Raw genomic sequence first — 25,996 nt, 5'->3', positions numbered from 1 at the left:
CAAAAGCATAGACGACTGCTAACAATTCTTTTTCTGTTGTTGCATAATTGGCTTGGGCTTCATCAAGAGTCTTGCTGGCATAGTATATAGCATGAACCTTCTTGTCCTTTCTTTGTCCCAATACAGCTCCTATAGCATAGTCACTTGCATCACACATGATTTCAAAAGGAAGGCTCCAGTCAGGAGTTTGCAGAATAGGAGCTGTAGTGAGAGCTTCTTTCAACCTGTAGAATGCATTCTTACAAGAAACATCAAAGTTAAAAGGTACCTCTTTCACAAGTAGATTAGATAATGGTTTAGAGATTTTTGAAAAATCTTTAATAAACCTTCGGTAGAAACCGACATGCCCTAAGAAACTTCTAACACCTTTAACATCAATTGGAAGAGGCAATTTATCAATTACTTCTATTTTTGCTCTATCTACCTCAATTCCTCTCCCAGATATTAGGTGTCCTAAGACAATTCCTTCTTGTACCATAAAATGACATTTTTCCCAATTTAAGACTAAATTCACTTCAGAGCAACGCTGCAATACTTTAGTTAGATTTAATAGACAGTCATCAAAGGAAATACCATAAACTGAAAAGTCATCCATGAAAACTTCCATCTCTTTTTCTAATAAATCACTAAAGATTGCAGTCATACATCTTTGAAAGGTAGCAGGTGCATTACATAGGCTAAAAGGCATTCTCCTATAAGCAAAAGTACCATAGGGACATGTAAAAGTAGTTTTCTCTTGGTCTAATGGATGAATAGGGATTTGATGAAAACCGGAGTATCCGTCCAAATAACAAAAGTATGAATGCATTGCTAACCTTTCAAGCATTTGATCAATAAAAGGTAAGGGAAAGTGATCCTTTCTAGTGGCATTATTTAATTTTCTATAATCAACACACATACGCCACCCAGTCACAGTTCTTGTGGGAATTAATTCATTATTATCATTTTTAACTACTGTCATCCCACCTTTCTTAGGAACCACATGAACTGGACTTACCCAAGGACTATCAGATATAGCATAAATTACCTTAGCATCCAGTAATTTCAAAATTTCTTTCTTTACCTCTTCTTTCATCTTGGGATTTAGTCTTCTTTGAGCTTCAACAGAAGGTTTGGATCCTTCCTCCAAGAAGATGCGATGCATACAAAATGAAGAACTAATTCCCTTTATATCAGCCATAGTATATCCAATAACTTTTCTAAATTTTCTCAACTCATTGAGAAGTTTTTCAGTTTCTTTTTCATTTAAAGCTGAATTTACTATGACTGGATAAGTGGAATTAGCCCCCAAAAACTCATACCTTAAAGATGAAGGAAGTGGTTTAAGTTCTAACTTTGGAGAGTTTTCTTCTTGCCAATCTGTTGAAGACTCAAGAAGACTTTCTACTAGAGGATCTTTTTCTTTACACGGGGGACTTGAATCGATCAAGCAAGCATAATTAGGTTGAATCCCCTCAAGATCTATGTGCTTTCCTCCAACTAGAAAATTCTCCAAGGGATCCCTCAAAATAGATCTCATGACTTCTTCCTCCATGTCTTTAGGCAATATATCAACCCTGCAGCAAATATTTTCAAGAGAAGGTTGTCTAACAGATTTAGCAATATTAAATTCCATTGTTTCATCATTAATGGATAAGGACAATTTTCCATGTTTGACATCTACTATTGTAACGACCCACCTTAGGTCATCACATCAATAACCAACCAAAATAAAAGAGCATTTATAATAAAAAAAATAGAGCAAAAGCCAGCTACGCTAGAGTGTAAAAATTGTTTTCATAATAGCAAACATAAGTATATTAGTCATTCTCAGTAAAATCATACAGTCATCCAAAATATATTAACATTAACCATTAACAGAAACACCCTAGGTGCTGGTCAAGCTCTAAGCCTAGCCACTTCTCAAAGCAGCTACCCAGAAGACTCCTTGCTATCCCATGGCTTCACACCTGATCTGCTCCCCCACATAGTGAGATCATCACAGTTCCACCACATGGAAACATAAGGGTTAGCACGTATAAAACCAACCATAGTATAAATATCATTTAACAATTATTTGTTCAAACCAACATGTATTTCCAAGATAGATATAAACCAATAGCATACATATTAATTAAAGAAATCCATAACCCTAGTATACAATCCATACCATATGTATACATAATCCACATCCAAAGCAAAGTCACACCACCGTATAATCCATGATGTAACCAACACATCCAAACCAAATGTTGGCCTCAACACCTATCCAAACCAAGTGTTGATACGGTGAAACATGTCAGCAACCCATGTCTCACGCCTAACCTCTCATGGAAAGTATACAGTTGGATTACGTCGTCACGTAACCCTGGTGGGGTCACCTCATCCATCGGTATGACTCGACCCAGACCCATACCGGTAGCAAATAGATACTTAGAGGAGTACTTCAGAATCCACCTAACATCTGAAGTGGTTTACTATATAATCCTTGGAAAAATTCCAAATTGGAAATCCTCACAATGGGATTCCGAAATTCCATATTTTCTCCAAAGATTATATCCCTGATCTCACCAAGAGATCTCCCATCCATAACCTTACTCCTCTCAGTCCTATTTACTTTTCCAAACCACATACACATAACATACTTCATAATTATATATATATAAATATAATCATAACCATGCCAAATTAAATATCCAAAACAACCACCAACTTGAATAAATAACAACCATCAACTTAAATAAATAACAACCTTCATACAAACAAAATAGCATATTAAAAGTTATACTACTCCTATCATGCTCATGTATACTAGATTAAGTCTTATAAGTACTACCCTTACTTAGCATACTAGATTAATTTTATAAATGCCACCCTTACTTGGATAAACCTGAATTGAAACTCGGGCAGAAACTGAGACTATAGCACAGCTGCCTCCCCAAGGCTCCTTCCGTCTAAAACAGGGACCGGAGCTAAAATTAGGACAGAACCTCTTCCTCTGGATTTCCCTTGGTCTTCAAAGAGAAGAAGAGGGAAAGAAGAGAGTATAAGAGAAGATAATGAGAAGTGTTTCTTGGGATGGTTTGCAATGGAGAAGTGAAGGCCTATTTATAGCCTTCATGACACATTAAAATAATGGAAAATAATGAAAAAATCTTAGACAAAACGAAATGGGATGAGTTGGATGCCATATTCTTTTCCGCACCGATTTTTGACCACCGAATTTGAATTTCTAGAAGGCCGAATGTGTGAATGGTTACTTCATGAAAGTTGTAGAGGTTTCTCTTATCTTTCCATAGACACCGACTTTACATCATTTGGACAATCACAGCCCAAGTTATGCTCCAAAAACCGAGACTTGCCAATCAGCCCAGCGAGAAACAATTGTATCAAAAAAATTCCAATTTTGTCCTTCTATACGACCAAATTTGAAAATGGCTATTTCTGTAAACGTTGTGCGTTTTTCTCTTAGATTTCTATTGAGACCAATGTTTCATCATTTGGACCACTACAACCCAAGTTATGCCCCAAAAACCGAGACTTGTCAGTCAGTCCAGCGAGAAATGATTCTTAAAAAAATTTCACAGCTATCTAATTAGATCCAACAACACACATATCTTTCTAAGCATAAATGGAGTGTGAATTATCTATATTTAAAGTAAAATATAACCACCAAATTATGACTAGATACCACATAATAATAATGACAATAATAATAATAATAGTAATAATCATGTTGGAAACTGAGATGTTACAATTCTCCCCAACAACAAAAATTTTCGTCCCCGAAAATTCACTTACTCAAAAGAGATATGGGTATTGATCCTTCATATTGTCTTCCAACTCCCAAGTGGCTTCATTAGTGTCTGCATCCCAAATAACCTTCACCAAATTGATAGATTTACCTCGCAACTTCTTAACTCTCTTGTCTGCCACTGAAACTGGTTGTTTCTCAAAAGTTAAATTCTCCTTCACTTGCACTGCCTCTGATTCCAAGACATGACTCGGATCGTGAATATACTTCCTCAGTTGTGACACATGGAATACATCATGCAGATTAGATAGAAATGGAGGTAATGCAATCTGATATGCCACTGGTCCAATCCTCTTGAGAATTTGATACGGTCCAATAAACTTAGGATTCAACTTCTTCGCTTTGATAGTTCTTCCCACACCTGTGGTAGGAGTTACCTTCAAAAATACATGTTCTCCCTCTGAAAATTCCAAAGGTTTCCTCCTCTTGTCCGCATAAGACTTTTGTCGACTCTGAGTAGCTCTCATTCTTCCCTGAATTTGTTTCACCTTTTCAGTAGTTTGCAAGATAATCTCTGGTCCCACCATCATTGATTCTCCTTCTTTAAACCAACACAAAGGTGTTCGACACTTCCTCCCATACAGAGCCTCAAATGGTGCCATTTCTATACTTGCGTGAAAACTGTTATTATAAGTGAACTCAACCAAAGGCAACATCTCTTCCCAACTCCCTAGATGATCCAAAATACAAGCCCTCAACAAGTCCTCCAAAGATTGAATAGTCCTCTCAGACTGCCCATCAGTTTGTGGGTGATAAGCAGAACTGAGTCTTAACTTAGTTCCTAACGCCTGATGCAAACTCTGCCAAAATCGGGATGTAAAACGAGGATCCCTATCAGAGATGATACTAGAGGGCACACCATGTAATCTAACAATCTCCTTAATATACAATTGAGTTAACCTTTCTAAGGACCACTTTATATTCACCGGAAGAAAATGAGCACACTTAGTTAATCTATCCACGATCACCCAAATAGAATTACAATTCTTAGCAGACCTTGGTAATCCAACAACAAAATCCATGGTTATACTATCCCATTTCCATTCAGGGATCTCCATCATTTGTAACAAACCTCCTGGTTTTTGATGTTCCACTTTAGCTTTTTGACACACAATGCAAGATGCAACATACTCAGCTATCTCCCTTTTCATCCCATTCCACCAAAACATTTTCTTCAAATCTTGATACATTTTTGTCATACCTGGATGTACACTCAATTTGCTTTTATGAGCTTCCTCAAATATCAATTTCTTCAACTCCTCATCCTGTGGAATACAAATTCTACTCTTGTACCTCAAAATTCCATCTGTACCTTGTTCAAATCCTTCAGCTTTCCCAGAACTCATCAACTCCTTAACCTTGTTCAAACTCGCATCCTGAACTTGTTTTTGTTTCACCATCTCTAAGAAATCACTAGTAATGGTAGTCATACCACAACTAATGAAATTTGGGGCAACCACCACGTTAAGATTCATATCCCTGAATTTCTCTACCAACTCCATCTCTTTAACCATCATGTAAGACATATGGAGAGATTTTCTACTCAAAGCATCTGCCACCACATTTGCTTTACCTGGATGGTACATTAACTGAAAATCATAATCTTTCAAAAATTCAATCCACCTCCTTTGCCTCATATTTAACTCTTTCTGATCAAACAAATATTTCAGACTCTTATGATCACTGAACACATCAAACTTTGCCCCATAGAGATAATGCCTCCAAATCTTCAAAGCAAAAACTACCGCCGCCAACTCTAGATCATGCGTAGGATAATTCCGTTCATGAGTCTTTAACTGCCTAGATGCATAGGCCACAACCTGCCTATCTTGCATAAGAACACATCCTAAACCTTGATGAGATGCATCACAATAAACCTCAAAAGATTTATTAGGATCTGGCAAAATCAACACTGGAGACGACGTCAGCTTTTCCTTTAACTCTTGAAAACTCCTTTCACACTCCTCCGTCCATACAAAGGGATGATCCTTCCTGGTTAGCTGTGTTAAAGGCATAACTATTTTAGAAAATCCTTCTATGAATCTTCTATAATAGCCAGCCAATCCCACAAAACCTCTAACTTCAGTAACTGATTTCGGACGCTCCCACCTCAAAACTGCTTCCACCTTAGTAGGATCAACTGCGATTCCTTGTCCAGATATTACATGGCCCAAGAACTTAACTTCAGATAGCCAAAACTCACATTTTGATAATTTTGCAAATAATTGTTTCTCCTTCAATACTTGCAAAACTATCCTCAAATGTTCTCTATGTTCTTCTACAGATCTAGAGTAAACTAGAATATCATCAATGAATACTACAACAAACTTATCCAAAAAAGGTCTGAAAATCCTATTCATATAATCCATGAAAACAGCTGGAGCATTCGTCACTCCAAAAGGCATGACAATATACTCATAATGACCATACCGAGTCCTGAAAGCAGTCTTTGGTATGTCCTCCTCCTTTACCCGTATCTGGTGATACCCAGACCTCAAATCAATCTTGGAGAAAACAGAAGCTCCTTTTAACTGATCCATCAAATCATCGATCCTTGGCAATGGGTACTTATTCTTGATTGTCAGTTTATTTAACTGCCTATAATCTACACATAACCTCATACTACCATCCTTCTTCTTTACTAATAACACGGGTGCTCCCCACGGAGAGACACTAGGTCTGATCATCTGCTTCTCCAAAAGTTCTTCAATCTGCTTTTTCAATTCTGACAACTCTGCTGGTGCCATTCTATAAGGAGAAATGGATACTGGTCCCGCCCCTGGTATAAGATCAATACTAAACTCCAACTCTCGCTTTGGTGGTAATCCAAGAATATCATCTGGAAAAACTTCTGGAAACTCTCTAACAACCTCAATACTATTCAACAATTTTTCATTCTCTACACTAATAAAGGATAGGATCATAAACCCTAGAGCTCCATCCTTCAACAACCCATCCACCTGTCTATTAGAAATAAACCTTTCCTGTTTAACAGCAGGAAAGATTAATCTCTTCTCTGAACAATCTATCAAAATCTTATTGATAGAAAGCCAGTCCATCCCTAAAATCACATCCAAATCCGATAAAGGTAAACAAAACAAGTTCACCTTATAACAACGCCCTTCTACTTCTATTGTACATCCTAAACAAACCTCAGAAGTCAAAACAGACCCTGAAGCTGGGGTAGAAACAACTAGATCCACACTCAAGGAATTCACAACTAATTTTAATCTCCTCACACATTCGTAAGAAATAAAAGAATGTGATGCACCAGAATCAAATAGAATAGAAATATCATTACCATCAATTTTGCCCTTCCCCTTTACTAGCTCAGATGATGTTTCAGCTTCAACACTTGTTAAGGCAAAAACACGTCCTGCTGCAGTAGGTCGATCCACCTTTTGGTTCTCTCTAGCTGGAGCATTTCTGATATTGCAATCTTTAGCCATGTGACCCACCTTGCCACATTTAAAACACGCATAATTCTTTGTAGGACAGTCCCTCATCATATGTGGGCCTCCACACGTATAGCATCTAACAGCTCCTGTAGTAGTAGTCCCCATGGGTTTCTTATTAGCATTCCCAATCTGAAATTGGGATGGTCTCTTTTGAGATTGTTTCCCCCTTCCAGATGATCCTTCTGGTCCTTTCACCATTTTATTCCCTCCCTCAAATCTTTCAACCGTTTTTGCCTTTTCAACCAGCATTGGGAATTCCATAATTCCCATAGGAACAATGGTTTTCTTCAGCTCAAATCTTAGACCTTCACTGAACTTCCTGCATCTCCATGCTTCAGTGATAGCTTGAGAATAGTATCTAGCCAAGTGTTCAAACTTGACCACGTACTCCTGTACTGACATGTTCCCTTGTTGCAGTCTCAAAAACTCGGCTTCCTTAGCATATCTGGCGCTATCTGGAAAATATTTCTCCAGAAATACCTTTTTAAAATTCTCCCAATTCACCGCCTCCCCTCTGGCCTTCATCATAACCTGAGCACCTTTCCACCAGCAGCTAGCCTCACCCACCAACATATAAGTAGCATAAACAAGCTTCCTCTCCTCGGGGCATTGCATCACCATGAAAATTTTCTCTATTTCTTCAATCCATTGGTCAGCAACTTCTGGTCCATCAACACCTGTGAATTGAGGAGGATTCCCTTTTCTAAACTCTGACAAGCCTCTATACTCATCAGGTACGTTAGTCCTAGCTGTCTCAGCTGCAGCCCGATTGGCCTCCATCTGAGCCAACAAAGTATTCTGTTGTCCAATAGCAGCAGCAATTAACTCCATAGCTTGAGCAATTTGCCGCTCATCCATGCTTGAAGAAGAATTAGAATGATTTCCCCTACCAACCATCCTAAAAAAAATCAAGGAATTTTATGAGTTTACACTAAAACTCATAAGAAATTCCTAATCAAGATCAAGAAACTCATGAAGTTCCTTTCATTTCCACACAACGGAAATGCAACAAGACCATTTCCCACAAACCCTAAAGAGACTTGACCAGCTCTGATACCAAAATTGTAACGACCCACCTTAGGTCATCACATCAATAACCAACCAAAATAAAAGAGCATTTATAATAAAAAAAATAGAGCAAAAGCCAGCTACGCTAGAGTGTAAAAATTGTTTTCATAATAGCAAACATAAGTATATTAGTCATTCTCAGTAAAATCATACAGTCATCCAAAATATATTAACATTAACCATTAACAGAAACACCCTAGGTGCTGGTCAAGCTCTAAGCCTAGCCACTTCTCAAAGCAGCTACCCAGAAGACTCCTTGCTATCCCATGGCTTCACACCTGATCTGCTCCCCCACATAGTGAGATCATCACAGTTCCACCACATGGAAACATAAGGGTTAGCACGTATAAAACCAACCATAGTATAAATATCATTTAACAATTATTTGTTCAAACCAACATGTATTTCCAAGATAGATATAAACCAATAGCATACATATTAATTAAAGAAATCCATAACCCTAGTATACAATCCATACCATATGTATACATAATCCACATCCAAAGCAAAGTCACACCACCGTATAATCCATGATGTAACCAACACATCCAAACCAAATGTTGGCCTCAACACCTATCCAAACCAAGTGTTGATACGGTGAAACATGTCAGCAACCCATGTCTCACGCCTAACCTCTCATGGAAAGTATACAGTTGGATTACGTCGTCACGTAACCCTGGTGGGGTCACCTCATCCATCGGTATGACTCGACCCAGACCCATACCGGTAGCAAATAGATACTTAGAGGAGTACTTCAGAATCCACCTAACATCTGAAGTGGTTTACTATATAATCCTTGGAAAAATTCCAAATTGGAAATCCTCACAATGGGATTCCGAAATTCCATATTTTCTCCAAAGATTATATCCCTGATCTCACCAAGAGATCTCCCATCCATAACCTTACTCCTCTCAGTCCTATTTACTTTTCCAAACCACATACACATAACATACTTCATAATTATATATATATAAATATAATCATAACCATGCCAAATTAAATATCCAAAACAACCACCAACTTGAATAAATAACAACCATCAACTTAAATAAATAACAACCTTCATACAAACAAAATAGCATATTAAAAGTTATACTACTCCTATCATGCTCATGTATACTAGATTAAGTCTTATAAGTACTACCCTTACTTAGCATACTAGATTAATTTTATAAATGCCACCCTTACTTGGATAAACCTGAATTGAAACTCGGGCAGAAACTGAGACTATAGCACAGCTGCCTCCCCAAGGCTCCTTCCGTCTAAAACAGGGACCGGAGCTAAAATTAGGACAGAACCTCTTCCTCTGGATTTCCCTTGGTCTTCAAAGAGAAGAAGAGGGAAAGAAGAGAGTATAAGAGAAGATAATGAGAAGTGTTTCTTGGGATGGTTTGCAATGGAGAAGTGAAGGCCTATTTATAGCCTTCATGACACATTAAAATAATGGAAAATAATGAAAAAATCTTAGACAAAACGAAATGGGATGAGTTGGATGCCATATTCTTTTCCGCACCGATTTTTGACCACCGAATTTGAATTTCTAGAAGGCCGAATGTGTGAATGGTTACTTCATGAAAGTTGTAGAGGTTTCTCTTATCTTTCCATAGACACCGACTTTACATCATTTGGACAATCACAGCCCAAGTTATGCTCCAAAAACCGAGACTTGCCAATCAGCCCAGCGAGAAACAATTGTATCAAAAAAATTCCAATTTTGTCCTTCTATACGACCAAATTTGAAAATGGCTATTTCTGTAAACGTTGTGCGTTTTTCTCTTAGATTTCTATTGAGACCAATGTTTCATCATTTGGACCACTACAACCCAAGTTATGCCCCAAAAACCGAGACTTGTCAGTCAGTCCAGCGAGAAATGATTCTTAAAAAAATTTCACAGCTATCTAATTAGATCCAACAACACACATATCTTTCTAAGCATAAATGGAGTGTGAATTATCTATATTTAAAGTAAAATATAACCACCAAATTATGACTAGATACCACATAATAATAATGACAATAATAATAATAATAGTAATAATCATGTTGGAAACTGAGATGTTACAACTATCACGCCTGCTGTAGCCAAAATGGTCTACCTAGTATGATTGGTATTTGTTTGTCCTCTTCCATTTCTAAAACAACAAAATCTCCCGGAATTAAAAATTTACCTATCTTAACTGGAACATCTTCTAAAATTCCTATGGGATATTTTATAGATCTATCTGCTAACTGGATTGACATTGCTGTAGGCTTTAATTCTCCCATATCTAATTTCTTGCAAATTGATAAAGGCATTAAACTGATACTTGCCCCAAGGTCACATAAGGCTTTTTCAAACCTTAGATTTCCAATGAGACAAGGTATAGAGAAACTACCAGGATCCTTAAGTTTTTTGGGCAAATTATGATGGATCAATGTAACAGTCTCTCTATCATCCAATTTCCTTCGGTTAGCTAAAAGATCCTTAAGAAATTTAGCATATGTAGGCATCTGTTGTAGAGCTTCTACAAATGGAATGTTTACATACACTTGTTTGATCATATTTAAAATTTTTTCAAATTGTCTATCAAGTTTAGTCCTTGCTAACCTTTGAGGAAAAGGAATTGGAGGGTGATAAACAGTTTGAGGCTTTGATGAAGATACTTTTTCTTTTTCTAATCTCTCTTTTTCAGGTTTTTCAACCATAGGAGAAGCGTCTTCATCAATCTCAATATTATCATTTTGATTAGACACAGGTCTGTCTAATTTCTTCCCACTCCTTAAAGTAACAGCATTAACATTTTCAGCTGGGTTTGCAACTGTTTTACCTGGGAACTTACCTGGAGAATTGTTTGAACTAGGCATCAACTGTGCAATTTGATTTTCCAGCATCTTGTTGTGGAGAGTAATATTCTCAACCTTGACAGCAAGGTTTTGAATAGAATTTGCCATTGAATCATTGGTCTGTTTTTGATTAGTGACAAAATTCTCCATAAGGTTTTCTAATCTTGAAACACTTTGTTGAATTGAGGGTGTCTGTACTGGATTTCCTTCCCCATTAATGAAGTGATTGGACGGACGGAAATTAGGTTGCTGATTGCTAGTTCCTTGAACTGGGTTATTCTTCCAAGAAAAGTTAGGATGATTCTTCCAACCAGGGTTGTATGTGTTGGAATATGGATTACTCTTCTCTCTTCGAGGAGTGTCATAGAAATTATGAGAAGCTGCCACCTGTTCAGTAGTATCTTCTTTTTCTCCAGTAAAAATTGAGGTACAATCTACTGCAGTGTGCCCATGTTCCCTACAAAGGTCACATACTTGATTTGTAGCCACTGAATTAACCTTAGCTTTTTCCATCTTGTCTAATCTTTGATTAAGAGTATCATATTTTGCTAAGAGTAACTCAATATTGTTCACTTCATATCGCCCCGGAGTTCCTTTCCTTGCTGTGACTTCTCTTTCACTGTATTGGCTGTGATTTGAGGCTACATTTTCCAAAATAATCATGCAGTCATTAATAGGTTTCCCCATGAAAGATCCTCCAGCTGCTGAGTCTAATATCATGGTGCTTTGTTGGTCCAATCCTTCAAAGAAAAATTGGATGGTAAGCCAACGGTTGAAGCCATGTTGTGGGCATGCTTGAAGATATCCTTTGAACCGCTCCCATGCTTCATAAATAGTCTCTCCAGTGCCTTGTTGGAAATTAGTGATTTTCTTCCTCAATTCTTTAGTTTTAGAAGGAGGAAAGAATTTCTCTAGAAAAGCTCTTTCACATAATTCCCAAGTTGCTATCTTTTCTCTAGGCACTGTTCTTAGCCACACCTTTGCCTTATCTCTCAAGGTGAGTGAGAATAAGCGGAGTCGCATTCCATCAGAAACTTCATCATCAAATTGCTGGGTCTCACAGATTTCCAAGAACCCCTCTAAGTGGTCATTAGGATCTTCTGATGGTAGTCCTCCAAAGGTGTTCTGTTTGAGCATATTCACCAGAGAAGCTGGTACAGTAGCTCCAGTTTGCATCTCCCCTCCAGGTATCCCACGAGCTACGGGTGCAGAGTAATCCCGAAGCGGTAAATTATCTCGTTGTGCAGCCATGTCAAATTCTCTAGAAAGGTTTCTTTTCCTTCTCAGGAGAGTTCTTTCAATCTCAGGATCAAGTGGTGTTGGTTTCCCAAGACGTAGAGATCTCTTTTGCATTAACCCTAAGGCACTGCAAAAAAAAAAAGAAAGTGACCCGTGAAATCTGAATTGGAGAAGTAAATACTAACAAACAAAAAAAAAAAAAATTATTTATTTATTTAATTTTTTTTTTATTTAAAAATTCGAATTAAAATAATTGTAATTTAAATCAAGAGACGTAGTCCCCGGCAACGGCGCCAAAAACTTGATGTGTGGAAAACCGCAAGTGTACGGTTGTCGTCAAGTAATAAATATCGAATCACAGGGACTACGTGTTTGACCTAGAATTACTAGTATTTTAATTTGAATTTTAAAACAGATTGAATTTTTGTTTTGAGATGATAAGATCAGATTTGATGGTAAAAGAGATAGTAATGCAATTAATGAATAAGATAAAACTTTAAGATAAGATAAGGAGATTTCCGGGAATCTAGGGTTCGCACAAAGAGTTCCAACAATATTGAATTATTATTTTCATTAATTAATTCTATTCCATCTTGAAGGTAGTCTTAACCTAATTTAATCCTTGCACCTTCTCAGGCTACGAGGACGTGTTTAATTAAAATTAATCTCTACTCTCGTAGTAATTACGTTCAATTAAACCCATTAAGATCTTTGTTAATCTATTGCTCCTCGAAAGCTTAAATCAACTCTCGTGATTTAACACTCAAGTTTGTTCCTTTAGGTTCCGATAATTAGGTTCTCCTCTCAGTTCATCCCTAATTATCTATGATTATGAAAATTAAGATTAATTGTTTATCATAATTATAATCAAGTTCTCCTCTCAGTTCATCCTTAATTAATGTTATTATGAAAACAATAATATTAAAGTTCATATATAAAATATAAAAGAACAGATCAAGAATTGGAATAAAATTAAGAAACTGAATAATGCATTAATAAAGAGGTTCTCAGAGGCTAAGCCCTGATCCCAGAAAAAGGGAAACTACTCACAGGAGTTCATAGTAGTTCTCCAAGAAAAGAAGAATAAAAGAAAAGCAAACCTTAGAGTCGATGGCACAGGCGCCCAACCTTCTCCAAGTGTCAAAAACTAAATAAAACTGTCTCCGAAACAAAAGTCCCCGTTCTAGGCTAACCTCATCTAATTTATAACCTAAAAGGGTAAAAAGGTAAAACTACCAAGATAAAAATTACAAAGATAAAATAAAAATAAAACATAAAACTTAAAAAGCTGGGACGCGAAGTGAATCACGGCTGTGACTGAGAATCACGACCGTGATCTTCTCTGGAGCACATCTATGAAGGGTCAGTGGCGTTCACGGGTGTGATTGGGAGTCACGGCCGTGATTTTCTCTGGTGAATCACGGGCGTGATTTAGAATCACGGCCGTGATTTTCCCTGTAGCTCAGCATTTCCTCTTTAATTCTTAAATCTTGATCCTGCTCAGAGAAAACACAACACATACCAAAAAAAGCATAAAATAGGAAAATGATATAAAAATTTATTAAAAACATGAAAGATATGCATGATTATGCTATGAATTCTTGTGAATTAAAGTGCTAAAATACGAGTAAAATACACAACATCAAACAGCTCCTATCAGCACGAAGCACATCACTGCATAGCAACAATAACAGCACTGCATAGCGACAATAACAGCATCGCATAGCGGCAATAACAGCATCGCATAGCGGCAATAACAACATCATCCAACAATTCACAGTCCAACTAACACAATTGACAGCACAACACAACACAACACAATATAGACATCAATAACAGCCCAGCTCAGCCTAAACCAACATCTATCAGCAAATTTCAGCAAATAATCAACACACCTCAACATAAGACAACATATAAGGCAACATCATATACGCGCCCGGCGCACTCATAGTCGCGCCCGGCGGGGCACAACCAGAGAGCACCAGGGAACTAGCGCGCCCAGCGTAATTCTTATTGCACCTGGCGTGATGGGAGGCAGAGACCTCAAAAGGTCTCATAAGCCTAGCGTGCTCATCCCGCGCTCGGCACAAAAAAGCAGAGACCTCCCCAGGGTCTCACGCCCGGCGCAATATAAATTGCGCCCGCGCCACAAGGAGTCTCTACGCCTGGTGAGACAAAGTCACGCCCGACGCCAAACTAGAACCACAAAACATAAGTCACCCACTGATATTGCGCCTAGTGTTGTGCCACCACGCCCGGCGTGGGCCATCCAGAGGCTCACATTCTTAAGCTCGCCTGGTGCACACATCTTTGCGCCCAGTGGGCTTGCCCAAATGGAGCCCTCTGGTGGTCACGCACTCAGCGCGAAGAACTGCACCCGGCGTGATACCCAGTAGCAACTCACCAAGTTCGAAAATCTCTTCAAAAATCTATAAAAACAGCCAGGAAATCCACATGCAAACCATCCAATAGTTCACATTTTCATCAAAGAGTTCAAAAACATCATCTTTTTCAACATGCAACCACAATTAAGAAAAATCCCAAATTTTTCCGAAACCCCGAAAACCCAAAAATTAAATTTTCACGACAACAGCTCATCAATCAACATAAAATCAGCTACACCATGAGTTTAGGAACTCATTTTCAACCCAAACAGCTAAAGACCTAGTTTCCCTTACCTCGGTGCAAAAATCCGAGCTTCTGGAAAGGAGAAAGGAGAAGAAGATTGAAGAAGAGCTTGAACGAACACTGAAGGAGAAGAGAGAACTTCAAACACCCAGCTAGCAGAAACCCAACTCACTCCGCACCACCACCTTGTGACAGTCAAGAAGAAAGATCCAATGCAAAAGAGTGAGTAAAGAGATGTGAGTGAGAAAGAGAAAAGAGAAAGGAGAGGGAGGGTCCACGGGTCTCACACACCAAGTGTTGAATTTGTGAACATGTCACCTGCCCATGTCACACACCTAACCTCTCATGGAAAATATATAGTTGGATTACATCGTCATGTAACCCTGGTGATCTTGGTCACTTCATCCATCGATATGACTCGGCCCTATCCCCATACTGGTAGCAAATAGAATGCTTAGAGGAGTACTTCAAAATCCACCTAACATCTGAAGTGGTTTATTATACAATCTTTGGAAAAGTTCCATATTGGAATCCTCACCATGGGACTCCCAAATTCCATATTTTCCCAAAGATTATATCCAGATCTCACTAAGAGATTTCTCAATCCATACCATAACCTTACTCCTCTAAGTCCTATTAGCTTTCCAAACCAAACACACATAGCATATTCCATAATTACATGCAAACTTTTCCATAATCATGCCAACATTCCATACCAAACATATGAAATCAAAAGATGATATGATTCAACATTTAAAAGTTCCATAAAAACTTAATTATAAAAGATTTTCTTCAAATAAACCTCACGCCTAGCGCATTCAGATCACGCCCGACGCAAACTCAAAACAGAGACTTCACTCCTGGCGCGCTCACTCTATGATGGAATCACACTAAGGCCAAGAAGACCAAGAGGTGATATATTGAAAGAGGTAAGATGTAATACCCATTTTTTTTTATTATTATTAATTATCAATGGCATTTTCGTAAATTTTATAAAGGTATAGGGGTATTCTTGTAATTTTACTGATGGCATTTTCGCAATTTTAAAAAAATTTAAGGGGTGTTTTGGTAACTTGGAACGGGCCGTTCCAAAAGCAAAACGGGCCGTTCCAAGTTTAAAAATTATACTAAATTTTTTTAGTGAGAACGGGTCCAGAACGGGCCGTTCCAACTGGGAGTACGGGCCATTCTGGAGGGAGAACGGGCCGTTCCGGAAGGAGAACGTGCCGTTCTGGATGAGTCTCGGAACGGGCCGTTCTGATTTTAGAACGGGACGTTCTGCTTTTTGGGAATGGGCCGTTTCGATTTTAGAACGGGCCGTTCCAGTTTAAAAATTTGCGTACATTTGAAAGATTCAGAACGGGCCGTTCCGAATTCAATACGGGCCGTTCCGGGTGACTCTGGTTGCCTATAAATAGGAGGCAGGGGGGTGAAAAAAAAATATAACTGGAGAGAAGAGAATCCTAGAGAGAGAAAGAGGAGAGAGAGAGAAAGAAAAAGAGGGGAGGAGAAAAGAAAAGAGGAGAGAGAAAGAGGAATCTAGTAGAGGAGGTTCTGCCAGGGGAGAGAAAAGAGGAGGGAGAAGAGGAGATTCTGCCCGAGTTTCGGTCCTTGCTTAAGGAGAGAGGTGGAGGTTCTGCCCGAGTTTCGGTTCTTGTTTAAGCAAGAAAGAGGAGAAGGTTCTGCCCGAGTTTCAGTTCAGGTTTATCCAAGTAAGGGTAGTGCTTATAAAATTAATCTAGTGTGTATGAGCATGATAGGAATAGTATAATTTTAATATGCTATTTTATGTGGAGATTTTCATTTCACATAATATAATTTGGATCAATTGATGGTTGTTTTGGATATTTAATTATTTATATTATTATTATATTGACAAATTGGCATGGTTATGGTTATGTTTAATTATGGAATATGCTATGTGTATGTGGTTTGGAAAAGTAAATAGGACTTAAAGGAGTAAGGTTATGGTATGGATTAGATCTCTTGGTGAGATCAGGATATAATCTTTGGAAAAATATGGAATTTGGGAATCCCATGGTGAGGATTCCAATGTGGAACTTTTCCAAAGGTTATATAATAAACCACTTCAGATGTTAGGTGGATTCTGAAGTACTCCTCTAAGTATTCTATTTGCTACCGGTATGGGTCTAGGCCGAGTCATACCGGTGGTTGAGGTGGCCTTACCAGGGTTACGTGACGACGTAATCCAACTGTATATTTTCCATGAGAGGTTAGGCGTGGGACATGGGTTGCTGACATGTTTCATCGTATCAACACTTGGTTTGGATGGTGTTGAGGCCAACATTTGGTTTGGATGTGTTGGTTACATCATGGATTATACAGTGGTGTGACTTTGTTTTGGATATGGAATATGTATACATATGGTATGGATTGTATACATTGGTTATGGATTATTTTATTATCATAAAATATGTATACATTGGCATGGACGTGTATACATTATATTTTGGGTTGGTCTATATTTAGCTTGAAAATGACTTGTTGGTCTGGATAAATACTGTGGATAAATATTTGTTTAATGATATTTTATTATGATGTACTATGATTGGTTTTATATGTGCTAACCCTTATATTTCCATGATGTGGACTGTGATGATCTCACTATGTGGGGGAGCAGATCAGGTATGAGGCTTTGGGATAACAAGGAGTCTTTTGGATAGCTGCTTTGAGAAGTGGCTAGGTTTAGAGCTTGACCAGCACCTAGGGTGTCTTATTTTGATGTTTTCATGACATTGTAATTATATTATCTTTTTGGATTACTGTATAACTTTACTAAGGATGATGACTCTGCTATAGAAGATTATATTATATATTTTTGGAAAACAATTTATATGTTATTGTATATTTACACTCTAGCGTAGCTGGCTTTTGCTCTATTTTCTTTATTTTATATTATTTTATTTTGGTTGGTTATTGATGTGACGGCCTAGGGTGGGTCGTTACATAAGACGAATGGGTTAGTTTTGAAAACCATAAGAGGAGTGAGACTACTTTTGGGCCTTAGCTCCTAAGTTTTTATTAGTATAGGATTTATTCCTATTTTTGCCCTTGTCATTAATTTTCTATTTTACCCTTGTATTTTGGGTACCTTAGACATATGATTTATTTTTCCTGTATTTCCTATTTTACCCTTGTATTTTGGAGTGTCTTAGTCATAGGATTTATTTTTACTTGTATTTCCTATTTTACCCTTGTATTATAGGGTGTCTTAGATTATAAGATTTTATTTTATAGCTAGGGTATTTTATTAAAGTTGGAAACTAGGCCTAGACATGTTTTTTGGTGGCATTGGATTTATTTTTGGACTTGGCAAGGCTTAGGCCCAAGTTTGGATCAAGCTCTTCAAGGTGGGCATGTTTTAGGATGGAAACAAAAAATGGAAGGGTGAGGTGAAGATTTTTGATGAAAGCTTTGAGAGGGGGACTCTAGGTTTTGGCTCACTCCATGGGTGATGAAGGCCACTTCTAGGGTTTTCTCTCAAGGTGGAGATATGTAGGGTTCTTGGCCAAATTTAGACCAGACTAAGGAAAATATTAAGGCACAAAAGGCTCACTCAATATTATAATTTCCAAAGTATTTACAAGGATGCTAGCTTAAGGTATTTATAGAAGGGAGGTTGAATTTAGGGTTGCATTTGAGAGTGCATGACCAAAAAATGAAAGCCAAATGCACTTCAAATGAAACCTAAATTAACCCTAGATGCTACTTGGTGGCCAATGATGGAATCTTTGGGTTTGGTTAAGCTACATCTAGGTGCATGATAAGACCATGCAACCTAGGTTCCCTCCACTTGGGCCTAAACCTTACTAAGTCCAAAAGTAGTTCCAAGACTACCAAAAAACACATCTAGGCCTATTTTCTCACCTTAATAAAATACCCTAGTCCAAAAATAAAATCCTTTAATCTAAGGCACCCCATAATACAAGGGTAAAATGGGAAATACAAGTGAAAATAAATCCTATGACTAAGATACCACAAAATACAAGGGTAAAATTGGGAAATACAAGTAAAATAAATCCTATGTCTAAGATACGCAAAATAAAAGGGTAAAAATGGGAAAATTAAAGATAAGGGCAAAATAGGAATAAAAATAAATTATATGCTAACAAGGCTTAGGACAATGATCAATATTCTTTAGCTATGAGAAGCAGGTCTCTAGGGGTGTTAGCTCCCCTATCCTCTTCCAATCTCCTAGCCATGGACCTAGTGATGGGTCCTACATGAAGCTCCAAGGATGGTCCTCCATCATCTCCTCCTTCTTGAGAAGGATTTGACCTCAAATCTTTAAGCTCATCCATTCCATTGGTCCCTTCAAAAGATGTGAGACCATAATTAGGGAAATAAACTACTAAAACTTACTTACGCAATCCTTAAGTACATGATTTATTAGTTGAATGAAAGTGTTAGGGGCATTGGGGAAGCCAAAAGGTATCACCAACCATGCACATAAGCAATTTTTTGAAAAATTTAATGGCCCCATGCAATTCATCCATCAAATAATCTAACTTAGGGATTGGGTGCCTATGCTTTATTTAATGATGGCTTTTTATAAACGGTGCTCATCCTCCATTTCCATCTTTCTTTGGCAGCAAAAGAATGAGGATGGCACAAGGGTTAATGTTCTCTTGAACCTAGCCCTTCCTTCTCTCCAAAAAAAGGGAAATCTCTTTTCTTTTCTTTTCTTTTCTTTTTGTTTTTGCTTTTTATTTTCTCCTTTTCATCTTTTTTGGCTTTTAATTTGAGTTGGTCCTTATTCACTTAAGAGGGCGATAGAGGATAGCACACAAACTTCTTACCTAAGTGTTGGAAACTTTTTTTATTTGTGAGGCCATCATGGATTGTTTTCTTGTCAAATTCCCATGGCCTCCTAAGCAATACATGACTAGCCTTCAATGGAACTATGTCACACAAAACTTCCTCTTTATATTTGCCAATGGAGATTGGTATGCTTGGTTGTTGCTTTACTACAATACCTTTTTCTCTATTGATCCATTGCATTTTGTAAGGTTTAAGATGAGGTTTTGTAGTTAAGGCTAACTTATCAACCAATCTAGTACTACAACAATTTGAACTAGACCCACTATCTATAATGAGAGAACAAATGTTTTCTAAAACTTTGCATCTTGTGTGAAACAAGTTTTCTCTTTGAGATTGGTCAATTTCACTAGATTGATTGCTAAGGATCCTTCTAATCAATAATAATTCTCCTTCACAAGGTAAGATTTCTTCCTCAAAATCTATGGCTTCATCTTCACTACTAGAGGAAGATGAAGTAGCTTCATCAAGGCTACTATAGTGATCTTGGGCTTTTAAAATCATAGTTTTCTTTGTAGGAAATTGAGAAGCAATATGTCATCTTCCAAGACACTTGAAGCACTTTATTTCACTTGACTTAGATTCTTTAGAAGGTGCTTCAGAGACGATTTTTCTTTTTCTTTTTCTTTTTCTTCTTTGGAATAAGGTTGGGAAGAGTGGCCCTCTTTCTTAAAACTCTTGGAATAAGAGGGAGTGGAGTCTTTTCGAAAAGATTTTCTCTCAAGTTGATGCTCCACTCTTAAACAAATCCCTATCAGGCAAAAGTTCAACTTTGTCTCTTATCTCAAGGTTAAGACCACTTTGAAATCTAGAGATTGTGGTCCTCTCTTCCTCCCTAATCCCAGCCCTCATCATTAGCAACTCCATTATTTGCCTATATTCTTCCACACCAGATGACCCTTGATTCAATCTTTGTAGCTTGTCCATAAGCTCACGATCATAGTATGGAGGAATATGCCTATTTCTCAAGGCATTACGGAGTTCATTCCAATATTTGATTGGGGGCTCATGATTTATTCTCTTTCCTTTTTCTAAGGAGGTCCACCAATACATGGCATGCCCTTTGAAGCTAAGGGTTGCCAAGGAAACCTTCCTCTCTTCACTTACTCCATGGCAAGAAAAAAGTTGTTCAACTTTCATTTCCCAATCTAAATAGGTTCCAACATTTTCTTTGCCATGAAATAGGGGAAGAGTGATGTTGGGTTCCTTATTGGAAGACTCCCTATATCTTGGTTGCCTTGGGGGTCTTTGATAGTAGTCATCAATTTGATGACTACTATAAAGGCTATCACTTGGAGGTTGGGTATGATGCCCTTCCTCCTCATGTATGCTTGTAGGTATTCAAACCCTTGCCCTTTGAGGACTTAGGTAAGAGGACTCTAGGTTTTGATCCACAACCCTCCCCTCCCACAACCAACCTTGCAAGATGGAGATAGGTAGGGTTCTTGGCCGAATTTAGACCAGGAGAGACTAAGGAAAATATTAAGGAACAAAAGGCTCACTCAATATTATAATTTCCAAAGTATTTACAAGGATGCTAGCTTAGGGTATTTATAGAAGAGAGGTTGAATTTAGGGTTGCATTTGAGAGTGCATGACTGAAAAATGTTAGCCAAATGCACTTCAAATGAAACCTAAATTAACCCTTGATGCTACTTGGTGGCCAATGATGGAATCTTTGGGTTTAGTTAAGCTACATCTAGGTGCATGATAAGACCATGCAACCTAGGTTCCCTCCACTTGGACCTAAACCTTACCGAGTCCAAAAATAATTCCAAGACTACCAAAAAACACATCTAGGCCTATTTTCTCACCTTAATAAAATACCCTAGTCCAAAACTAAAATCCTATAATCTAATGCACCCCATAATACAAGGGTAAAATGGGAAATACAAGTGAAAATAAATCCTATGACTAAGATACCCCAAAATACAAGGGTAAAAATGGGAAATACAAGTAAAATAAATCTTATGTCTAAGATACCCAAAATAAAATGGTAAAAATGGGAAAATTAAAGGCAAGGGAAAAATAGGAATAAAAATAAATTCTATGCTAACAAGGCTTAGGAGAATGATCAATATTCTTTAGCTGTGAGCAGCATGTCTCTAAGGGTGTTAGCTCCCCTATCATCTTCCAATCTTCTAGCCATGGTGATAGAACTAGATGAAGAGCGGTTGTTGAATCTTCATAGCTCCACCTTCATTCAATCTTTGCACCTTGAGGTTGACTCTATTCGAAGCTTGAAACACCTTTGAAGAACCTTCAATGCTGGAGAAGCAAGTTGGATGGTTTGGCCACTTCAAGAAGCTTGAAGAAGTTTGAGGAACCTAGTTCAAAGGTTGAAAACCTTTGAGAGGAAACCTAGAGGAGAAGCTCCACGATTTTAGGGACTGAAGAGAAGAGAGAATTCTTAAGAGAATTTTTGAATTCATTCATCAAAAGTGAGGTAATAGGTCAGATTTCCAAATATATAGGGAGAGGTAGCTTAGAGAGCAAGCTAACCTTAACCATGGTTCACTAGGAACCATGGTAAGGTTTAACCTAACCGTCCATGGTTTCTAAAACTTGTAGGGCAAGCTAACCTTGACCATGGTTCACTTAAGAACCATGGTAAGGTCAGCCTAACCTCCCAAGGTTTAGAAACTTGGATGGCAAGTGATGGAATAACGCTAAGGCCAAGAATTCCAAGAGGTGATGTATTGAAGGAGGCAAAAGGAATGGATTAGTGTTGAAAAAAAAACCATAGGAGGAGTGAGCCTACTTTTGGGCCTTAGCTCCGAAGATTTTCTTAGCATAGCATTTATTCCTATTTTGTCCTTGTATTTGATTTCCTATTTTACCCTTGTATTTTGGGGTATTTTAGTCTTAAAATTTATTTTACTTGTATTTCTAATTTTACCCTTGTATTTTGGGGTATCTTAGTCATAGGATTTATTTTCTTTTGTATTTCCCATTTTACCCTTGTATTATGGGGTGCTTTAGATCATAGGATTTTATTTTTGGGCTAAGGTATTTGATTAGGGTGGGAACAAAAACCTAGACATATTTTTGTGGCTATTGGACCTATTTTTGGTGATAGAAAGGCTTAGGCCCAAGTGGAGGGCAAAGGTTGCATGGTCTTATCATGCACCTAGATGTAGCCTAACTAAACCCAAAGATTCCATCCTTGGCCACCAAGTTGCATCTAGGGTTAATTTGGGTTTCATTTGGTGTGCATTTGGCACCCTAAATGCAACCCTAGATGCCTCCCACTCCTATAAATACCCTAGGCACCACACCGTAAATACTTTGGAAATTGAATATAAAGAGAGCATTTTTGCCTTTATATCATCCTTAGTCACCCTTGGCTAAATTTGGCCACCACCCATCCTATCTCCACCTTGAGAGCAAAACCCTAGAAGCGGCCTTCATCTACCTTGAAGTGAGCCAAACGCTAGAGTGCCCTCTCACACATTTCATCAAACACCTCCTCCACATCTTCCATTTTCGTCCATTCTCTCACAATCCCTCCTAAAATCATGCCCCACCTTGAAGAACTTGATCCTTGGAGTAGGCCTCCTCCTCCTTGCTCACCATCTCATGTTCATGCAAGCTAGGATGCCATCAAGTGGTATTAGAGCCTTGGTTCTTCAAGGGTAACTTTTCCATCTTTGGTATTTTCGGTCATGTCATTTGTGTCTCCTTGAATGTCTAAATTTTTGTGCGTGATTGAGTCATCATCTTGTCATATGTCATGATTCTTATTCCTCCTTTTCATGTATTGATTCATGCCTCATCATTCTTGTGAATCATCTTGGTGCTTTAGGCTTCCTTGCTAGGGTTCCTACCATTTTTTCTTTAAAATTGAGTTGCTGGAAATTTTTGGGCTGCATGATATAATGTGTTTTTCATTTTATAATCCATATGGTTTTGTCATAAGCTTGTTTCCTTTGAACTACCTTGAAAGAAATTCCAAGCTTTTATGTTTAGCCTTTGAAATGAACAAAAAATGACATGCATGCCACTTGTTTGATAAAATGGCCGTGAGTCCTTGATGTGCTTTAGAGAGTCAATCATGCATGCTAATTAGTTCTAGCATGTTCTACATTCCTAAAATATCATGTGTGATTAATTTCTTTGCACATACTTGCTTTAAAATTTTCGGCCACTTTGTGTATTCCTTGATGCACTTAACATGCCTATGTATTATTCGATGTTTTGAGTATGAAAATGCCTTTTATGTGCAAGTTCTTGTTGCTGGACATTGCACATTAAAAACCTTAAGAAGACACACAAAACTTGTCTCTTTAAGCCATTGTAAGTTGCTAACAAGATACTCCAAGGACTTACTCATCAAACTAACAAACACAAGTGTAAAACCTAAGCAAAGGAGAACTATAAAATTCAAAAAAAAAAAGAGTATTGGCTGGACTTTTGGACCTCAAAACCGTGACCTAGTCAAGTGTCAAAAGAAACAAAAGAAACAAAATCAAAAGAATCAAAGACAAAAGAAAAAGGGAACCTTTGCTAGACTTGTGGAGTTTGGACCCAAAATTTTCATACCTTGGCACTTGGAGTTAATCTTGGACCATTGGACAATGCTTATTTACCATATGAGACATTTAATCAAACACCTTAAGTGCATTATTTTCTTTTAAGCCTACTTGTTGAATTTTATTCTAGTGCCATTCTAGGACTTACTCTTTTGTGTGCTTGCCTTTTATTAATGTGCCTTAATTTTAGTTTTTGAGTCTTTCTTTCTACTCTTAAGTTTGTCTCAACAAATCCACTTGAGTTTAGCCTTTTTAATTGTGCCTTTTTAGTTTTCTTCCTTGGCCTCTTGTACTCTTGGGTTGTGTTTTCTTCTTGACCTAGGTGAGGAAAGCTTCTAAACACCACACACTTTCTTGGTGGATTGAGTGGAGGGGCTGTCCGATTTGAGTTCAAGGAACTTTGGAGGATCACACCAAATCAAAGAGTGCAAATACCATTGAAAGGCTAACCTTGGGTGTTCATTGTGAAAGGGTGGAGATTTGAAGACTTGGAGACTCATAATTTTATTTTCTTACTTGTTTCTTTCTTGTTTTATTTTTGGCCTTTTTGTATTTGGCCTTTTCTTTCTTTCATTTTGGGTTGTAATTGGCCATTTTAAACCTCTTCATTTTTTTGTGGTAGTTTCGTGTAGTTTGAAGGTGATTTGAAAACCTTCACCTAGGAAATCGACTAGCATATGCTTTAAGTGCTTTGCATGCTTTAAAGCTTTGGTAGTATATTTGCCTAGGACTTTACTTTGTTTATTTGTTTCGTTTAGAAGGCTTCATTTGCCTACTAGGGGGGCGTGCACAACACACACACTTAACTTTTGTGCAAAAAAAATTGTTTTGTGAGAAAAGTGTGAAAAGGCTTAGTAATTTTTACTTCAAAAGGCTTTGTTTTTAAGTGATTCTTAGTAGTCCACCTCCCTTGATAGTTCAATTTGTATAGGCCTTTTCATACCAATCTTGCATCTTGAAAACCTTTTTGTGAAAACCTTTTTATCACTCATTCTTTGTGAAAACCTTTTTACCAACCTTTTGAAAACAAATTTGTGAAAACCTTTTCTTGATCAAAGATGAGTGCTCATTCTTGTAGTACTAGGTCTAGTGTTAGAGATGAGATTAGAGAGTTAAAAGAGTACATAAGAAAAAAGAAGAAGAACACATAAAAAGAGAGGGAGAAATTAGAAAAAGAGAAAAAGAAAATGCTAGGAATAAGGAGGAAATAAAACAATTACTTGGAAAATTAGTTGAGGGGAGAGAAACTAGTGGATCCAAACCTAGGGTTTTCCCAACTCGGTATCAAAAATACAAAGAGGTTAGAATCCCTAAGAGTATGCATGAGGAAGAAAATACAAAAAGAGAGGAAGAACTTAGAAGCAAAGAAAAAGAAAAGAAAGAAAAAAAAAAGAAAAGTATAGAGAGGGTTAAAGAGTGGTTAGAACAAGAAAAACAACAACCAACACTATTAGAGAAGAGTAAGGAGGATAATGTTTCTTCCAAAGGGCTTATGCTTGAAGAGAGTCACTTTCCCATTGAAAATGATTTGAAAAAGACTCTCTTCATTCATCAAGACCTTAACTCTTTCTCTCACATTGCCACTAGTCATGAAGTGGAGATTCAAAAACAAATCC

General features: G+C 37.6%; 1 non-coding gene across 1 annotated transcript; it reads left to right on the top strand.

Moving 5' to 3' along the window:
- The first annotated feature begins 11,918 nt into the window (after nucleotides 1–11,918).
- Nucleotides 11,919–12,025, top strand: LOC145956618 (small nucleolar RNA R71). Its single transcript, XR_014432857.1, has one exon. It is a non-coding gene; the product is annotated as a small nucleolar RNA R71 (small nucleolar RNA).
- The last annotated feature ends 13,971 nt before the right edge of the window (nucleotides 12,026–25,996 follow it).

This window comes from Cajanus cajan, chromosome 3, assembly GCF_000230855.2.
Source record: "Cajanus cajan strain Asha chromosome 3, NIPB_CcT2T_4, whole genome shotgun sequence".
Lineage (NCBI taxonomy): Eukaryota > Viridiplantae > Streptophyta > Magnoliopsida > Fabales > Fabaceae > Cajanus > Cajanus cajan.
Note: the sequence above shows the minus strand (reverse complement) of the source record. Positions and strands in the feature narration are given on the sequence as shown.